Genomic DNA, 7,374 nt, shown 5'->3' with positions numbered 1-7,374 from the left:
TCATGTCAAACATATTTCCACATTGTGTTGTGTTTGTCCTTTGTTTTTGATGAGGACCTTGGCATCAGGGAAATGATGACATGACTTTCAGTTGACTTTGATTTATTAGTCATGTTGTGAAAGAAGAATCAGAAAAAAAGGGGAAAACCATTGTCATGGGAATTGGAATTTAAGATCTTCCCTGCCCCTAGGCCCTTTGATAGGCTTAAGTACACCTGGAGCCTGTGGTGGGAGGCTTGGTTTTCAGGAATGCCCACACCTTGGTGCTCTGTGATTGGGCAGTGGGCCAAGAGGGTTGTGACATTCTCTGATCCAGGGAAAGGCTATATAAACCCTGATATGAGACTTTGTTTTTGGGCTCACTTTGAAAAGTTATGTGATTTGAACAAATGAAACTCTGGGCAGTCGTTGAGTCCTCTGGCTTTGAAAACCCAGATGTTGATGCTTCCTTTTTCTGGTAACTGTGACTAGGTATGGATGTAATGGTCAGACAGTTGGAGGCCTGTCTGCTGAAATGTTTCTCTGTCTTCTTGTAACTTCTGAAGTTTGGGGTGCTGACTTTTTCCCCTGAACTAGGTAAATGATATGTTTGATTGATTAAAGCAAGATTGTTAACCCATTTTGAGTTGCTTTCCTTTAGAAAAGCAGATCTAGGCTGGCAGCCACCTGGGGACTCTGGGGTGCTTGCTGCTGCAACCATGAGAAAGAAAAAACAAAAAAAGTAAAATACAATGCTTTAGTCTGCATTCAGACTTTATGGTTCCTTCTCTGTATGTGGATAGCATTGTCCATCATGAGTTCAAGATAAATGTCTGATTGCTGTTCATTAATGGGCAGAGAAGAATCCCAAGCTTTATATGTAAAGCTTAATTTCTTTTCCATGAAACAGCAGTTTCATAACAAACATACATATAGCAGATAGGAAAGAAATCCCATTTACTGAAGTCAATAGCAAAACAGAAAGCAGAGAAAATATACATAAGAGAATAAATGCCAGACAATACAGAGTGAAGGAGTTCTCCCACTGGGATAGAGGTAATTCAGCTCAACTAAGGGAGAGGGTCCCCAGATCTCACCCAAGGGGAAATTCCCTGAAGTCTCAATTGTAACAAGCTGGGGATAGGACTATGATGGAAACTACCAGCTCCACTCATGTTGGCTTCTTCCCAGTCTTCCCTCTTGAAGCTAGAAGCCAAAAGAACTCTAAGGGATTGCAGAAACCAGAGATTGAAGAGGCTCAGAGAGCCTGAAGAGCTCCCTTCTCTTCTGCTCTTGCCAATTCCATCCTACCCCTCACACAGGTGCAGTGGACTGATCCCCACCATTGAAGAGTCTCATGCCAATGGTTTTGGGGATTCAGGTTATAATTGAAGAGGGATTAATCTTGTTCTTGGACATAGAGAGCAGAACTAGGAGCAAGGGAAGGAAGTTTCAGGTGGGGAATAGATTTAGGTTCAATGAAGGAAAACTTCCTAGCAATTAGAATGATCCAAGAGTAAATGGGTTGATTTGGAAAATTTCTGGTTTTATGTATATGCATAATGGGTGCATACATATATATGTATGTATGTATGTATATGTGTATATATAACATGTATGTGTGTATGTGTATATATATATTTGTGTTTAACTGTAGCCTTCTCTAGGTTGGAGTGGGGAGAGAGGAAGAAAAAAATAAAAAGTGCACGGCAGAGAACAAAGGAAACCTCACCCACAGAAAAGGTGGCTAGTATTTACTACAGTTTTTTTTAATAGTCTGAAAAGGAAATTCCTGGTTTTATACTGAATCCTTTCTTTGTGTTCTTCTGGGTACATGGAAACGTTCTTTTTTTTTCCTTCTTACTTTGTATTTAAGTTTAAAATTGAAAAATTAGGGGCGGCCAGGTGGCTCGGCGAGTAAGAGCACTGGCCCCAGTATCGGGATGACCTGGGGATCAAATCCTGGCTCAGATACTTAGCACCATACCCAGAAATAACTGGCCATGTAACCTTGAGCAATTTACTTAACCCCGATTGCTTTAAAAAATAAAATAAAAATGAACATTTTTTTAAAAAGTCATGGGTCCCCCTTTGATGAGATGTCTTCCAGGCAAAGACCAGATAACCACTTGGGGTATAATGAAGAGGGGATCCTGATTCAGGTATGAGTTTTCTGAGGTCTCTTTCAATTCATGCTCTGGCATTTTGTCTCTGTTTTGAGGAATAAGGCAAGAAACGTCAACTTTTCTTCTGCATTCATTAACTAAATGGTAAATGGGAGAGGGGCCAGTTTCTATCCTTATTCTCCCATTTTTCTTTTTGTTTTTTTTAATCTTGATCCCCTGGTGCATCATATTCAGCGGATAATTTTGTTATTTTCCTTGTGCTTTGACTATGTCTTCTACATCCCCACCACCAGCTTCTTTAAAGGAAATAATAGTCCACCCCCACTCCTACAGAATCCACATAGCAAGCAGCTTCAACCAGAAGAACACAGGACTAAAGCAAGAGATCTTATTTTCAACTCTCATCCAAATGTTTGTCCACAGGCTAATTTCTTTCAGGCTTTAGGCTTGTGTGCATGGGCTAGTTAGCATTACAATTACTTTTGAGTAAGTCCCTTAAACTACTTGGATATTGGTTTTCTCCTCAGTAAAATAAGGACTTTTGTGGTCCCTTCCAGTGCAAAATCTAAGATTCTCTGGTCATTATTCCCTTCCTATGCCTGTTCCAAACTTCTATTGGTTAAATAAATGTTGGCCTGAAGATATGATTCAGCTATATGAGAAAAGGCAGTTTTAAACTGTCTGAGGACTGTTGATCTGAGGTTTAATGATCCAGAGCCAGCCTGTTTTTGTATAGCCTTCAGCTGAGAATATTTTTTTTACATTTTTAAATACAGTTGAATTTTGTTAACAAATTATCCAATCTAACAAGCTTTTAGTCAGTCAGCACCTACTATATGCCAGAAAACTATGGAATGTGTTTGTGATACAGACAAAATTAAATGGTCTCTGCAATCAATGGTGGGTCATAGACTGTTTTATATTTGAAGTTATTAAGATATTTTCTTCCTAGGAAAAAAAATAATGAGTGGGACTTGCTTTAAATATACTGCTGAGGGGCACCACAGCGAGTAACAGTGCTGGCCCTGGCGTCGGGAGACCTGGGATCGGTTCTGGCCTCAGATACTTGGCAGCCACACAAAAATAACTAGGCATGTAACCTTGAGCAAGTTACTTAACCCCATTTTCTTTAAAAAAAAATATGCTGCTGATAGAGAATAAGGGCGTAAAGGGAGGCATAAAAAGATTAATCTTATGCTTAGGTACAGGGGCAGAATTAGTTTGTGACATACAAGAAATCCCAAAAGTCTTAGACTGGATGGGAGGTGCCAGGAGGCAAATTTAGGCTTCATATCAGGAAAAGCTTCAAGACAATAAGAACTCTCCCTAAAGGCAAATGGGCTGCCTGGGGAGGTAGTGAGTTCCCTCTCCTTAGAGGTCTTCAGACAGAAGCTGGACCACTACTAGTAGGGAATGATTAAAGAAGTACTATTCAAGTACATATGGCCCTTTCAGCTCTGAGATTTGGTCAGTCTATAAAGGAATACATGCCCATGAGATCTGTCCTATTTCTCTAATGAAAGCCCATCTCTGTGGATTATAGATCTTCCATTTATCTTTCTTTCCTGCCTTCCCTATCTCTATCCCCAGCTGATTTCACTTTCCCTCCCTTGTAAGAGCTAGGCTTTGTTTCATCATTAGAGAGCCCCAAACCTTTTGAACTCAGCAGCAGCTAGCACAAGGAGGGTGGACAAGGGAGCCCCTGATTAATAGGAGGACCCCAATTCACTTCACGCATCATATTGTGCAACACTTAGAGGTGTGTAGCTTAATTAGTGAGGTGCTTTACAAAACAACAACAGCTTCTGTGGAAGCCTAATTGGCACAGCCTGACAGCTGCTGCCTGTTTGGTTAAACAAATCCCTTTGATATCCCAGCAGAACTGGAATTTACCTGGGTTTGTAATCAGCAATGCAAACTGACCTGAACCTATATACAAGTCCAGGGCCTAGAAGCAGGCTATTTAATCCCTCCCACTGTAGTCAATCCTCAACACAGCTAATGATTTTCCTTAAGCACAGATCTAACCATGTCATTCTTTTATTCAATCAAATCCAGTGGCTTCCTATCACCTCTAAGATCAAATATAAAATCCACAGAGCAGACAGGCCAACCTGGCAGAAGCATCAGGGCACCCTGAGGAAGAGAAAAAAGACAGCAAGTGTCAGGCTAGGCCAACAACCACCACCATCTTGGTCACCATCTCCTTTCAGACCCTGGTGGAGGCAGCCCAGGACCCTGAACCCAAGAGCTGTGAGCATAACAATGCTTGTAGCTCAGTGTCCACAGACATCATTGTGGGAAGCAACCCCAGTGGAGACTCAGTCTGGCAACAGCTCCTGCAGGGGCTACAGCCACATCTCTAGAAGACCCAAAAAAGCAAATTCTTGCTGCCAGAGTCCTCAACATGGTCAAACGGTTGAATGTCAGAAATTGATATGATTTTATTGGTGGAAATGACATGAAAGAAGAGGCGTGACCATTTGCTTTGCTGTGTTACCCTGTGGACCATGGGACCTTTCCATCTGACCCACAGTGGCAATCTTTCATGTGTCATCTTCCCCATCATAATGTAAGCTCCCTGAGAACAGGGACTGTCTTACATTTTATAGTTTTATTTCTAGCACTTAGCACTGTGGTTTGCATAGAATAAACATTTAATACATACTTTATTCATCCATCGATCTATCAATTAATTAATTCTATTTAGCTTTTAAATCCCTTTACAAAGTGGTCCCAACCTATCTTTCAAGCTTTATTGGATATTATTCCTCATCCCTCATCCTGGGATCCAGCCAAGTTGTATCTTCACTCTGTTCCCCTTGCACAACACCTCATCTCCCATCTTCAGATTTTTGTATAAGCTATCTACCTTTCCCTAGATGGGAATCTCACTTTTATGAATTTCTGTGACCTTGGTCAAGTCACTTAACCCCTGTTAGATTCAATTTCCTCATCTGTAAAATGGGCATGATAATATTGACTTCACAGGTTTGTTGTGAAGATCAAATGCAATGATTTATATGGAGTACTTTGCCAACCTTAAGGTACTTTAAATCATTTTAAGGCACCATAGGAATGCAGTTGTTATCACCTCTATCATTTACTATATTCCTATGACACCATGATGTAGTCTGGCAAGGCTGCTGAAAATTGCCTGTATTTTATGGAGGAAACATGATGTAGTGAAAACATCTCCAGACATGGAGACAAAATTTGTGACTTTGAATTCTGTCTCCTCCATTGACTAGGTGTTCAATGTTGAGTAACTCACTTTTCTGGCATTCAGTTTTTGCCATGTATAAGATGAGGATCTTAACCATAGGTCCTTAATCCTTTTTTGTATCATGGACATCCCTGGCAATCTGGGAAAGCAGATTTGCTATCAGAATAATGTTAAGTATATAAATTAACAATAAATTAATCATGTTAATTATATAAAATAAAATATATAGGATTAAAAGGAAATCAATTATACTGAAATAGAGTCTGTAGACAGGAAGACTGAGATCATATGTGATCCAGTGGTAAGCCTAATAATTGTGATAACTTTGAAGTAGTGGTGAGTATAAATAGTATTTTGAGATATGTGAAACAACTGTAATGTGATATGAAAATATCTGTGATTTCTATTGGTGACATAGTCACACATTACTGTAACTGTACTATAACCTACTTCTAACATTACTGTGGTTTGTTGCCTACGTTCCCCTGAAATCTGTCCAGAGATCTCTTTGGGGGCAGGTCTGTGGATACCAAGTTAAGAACTCCTACACTACGTAATCTCTAGCGTCTTATCCAACTCTTAACATTCGGTGAGTATGTAATCTATAAGTATGAGAAGTAAATCTATTGACTTTCGGCATCATGACAGAAAGAACAGCAAAGTCAATAAAAAAAGAAGGAAGCTTGACTTTAATCCTAGCTTAGAGGAATGGCTATGATTGCTACTTTATTGTGAAGGCCATTGAGTGCATCTCTAGAGTCTTTCCGGTCATCACAAAAGGCCAAAGCAATTTGGTAATGATTAATTTACTTTGTTTATTATTGCATGCCAAGGACATGATTCAGGCCAGAAGAATACAAAAACAAAACATTCTCCAAAGTCTATGGGTCTTTAATGATCAACTCCGTCAACATTTATTACTGATTCTCATCCTGATGGTCTAAACTGATCAAATTAAGTAAACTGTCAAATCTCTACTTCCCTTTATTTTATTAGGAATAATCATGTGGCCTTCATCTAAGAAAAACTGCAGAGAAATAATGAAGATTGGAGCTGATGTGTGGACTTCATTATGGAAAAATCATTACATATTGGGAAATCAAGCTGAGAATATAACTTTTCTTGGCCACAAACTTTAGGAAATTATAAAATGTAACCAGTAACCAGCCTGTTCAAAGATATTGCAGTTGATTTCATGATTCTCTTGCCTTTCCCACATTATGTCCTCTTTAGGCTTCTAACCAATAAGCTGTTAGAAGCAATTACATGCCTGTATCTAATTTTCTTTCCCCAGGAGATAGCAAGCAGAGTTGCAACTCTGGAGTCCCTGAGGTGCTTTTCACAAAAGGAACCTTGAAATAAAACTGTGGATTTCTGATTTACCTTCAAATAGTTCAAAGTTCTTTCGCATGTTATCTCACTTAACCTCCCTATGTGACTGTGAGTGAAGCAAGCTATAATTACGATTATTTAGTTGGGATTTAACAAAGCCCAAACTAAGGCAACTCTCTGAGTGGGGTATCATTTATTAGCAAGGATATGCAGTCTGGTAATAAATGGGCCTATAGCTAGCTTCCATTTGAGCCAAAAGACCCAGATGGAGGGCCAGCAGCAGCTTTTATACCTAGGTGTGTCTTCTTTCTGATTGGCCTGACTGTGCACCATTTGAACCTTCCCTGGAAAAGATAAGGCAACCCTGATTGGTGAACATTTTAATAAGGAGGTGGACTAAGAGTTCTCAGGAAAAGTAAGGACATCCCTGGGGGTGGGGGCAGTGCTTAGTTCAAACTGGCTTCTATTTATGGAGTAAACAACAGAGTAGATAGATGCCTTGGGGACTGGAAGTAATTACCTTACTCAATTAAGCCCTTCAGAAATTACCTGACCTTCAAAAATTGGAGTCTGAGGAAATGGATAGATTCATATAGTGATATTTGATATTAAATAAGGCAACCCAACATTAATTTTCCCCACTGACTCAAAGCCCAGTAGTCTAGACATTATACCACACTGTCTTTCTACACTTGTAATCTCATTAGATTT

At 39.6% G+C, this 7,374-nt stretch overlaps 1 long non-coding RNA gene across 2 annotated transcripts; it reads left to right on the top strand.

Moving 5' to 3' along the window:
- Window positions 1–234: 234 nt before the first annotated feature.
- LOC138174449 (uncharacterized) lies at window positions 235–6,721 on the top strand. Of its 2 annotated transcripts, none has more exons than XR_011171720.1 (3): window positions 235–576; window positions 1,647–1,722; window positions 6,328–6,721. It is a non-coding gene; the product is annotated as an uncharacterized lncRNA (long non-coding RNA). The 2 variants fall into 2 exon arrangements; XR_011171721.1 differs by having other exon boundaries at window positions 1,637–1,722.
- Window positions 6,722–7,374: the final 653 nt, after the last annotated feature.

Source organism: Petaurus breviceps, unplaced genomic scaffold, assembly GCF_028583685.1.
Source record: "Petaurus breviceps papuanus isolate PSGF00001 unplaced genomic scaffold, PetGlider_PUasm1.0 688, whole genome shotgun sequence".
Taxonomy (NCBI): domain Eukaryota; kingdom Metazoa; phylum Chordata; class Mammalia; order Diprotodontia; family Petauridae; genus Petaurus; species Petaurus breviceps.
The sequence above is the reverse complement of the archived record's forward strand: the minus strand, read 5'-3'. Positions and strand labels throughout refer to the sequence as shown.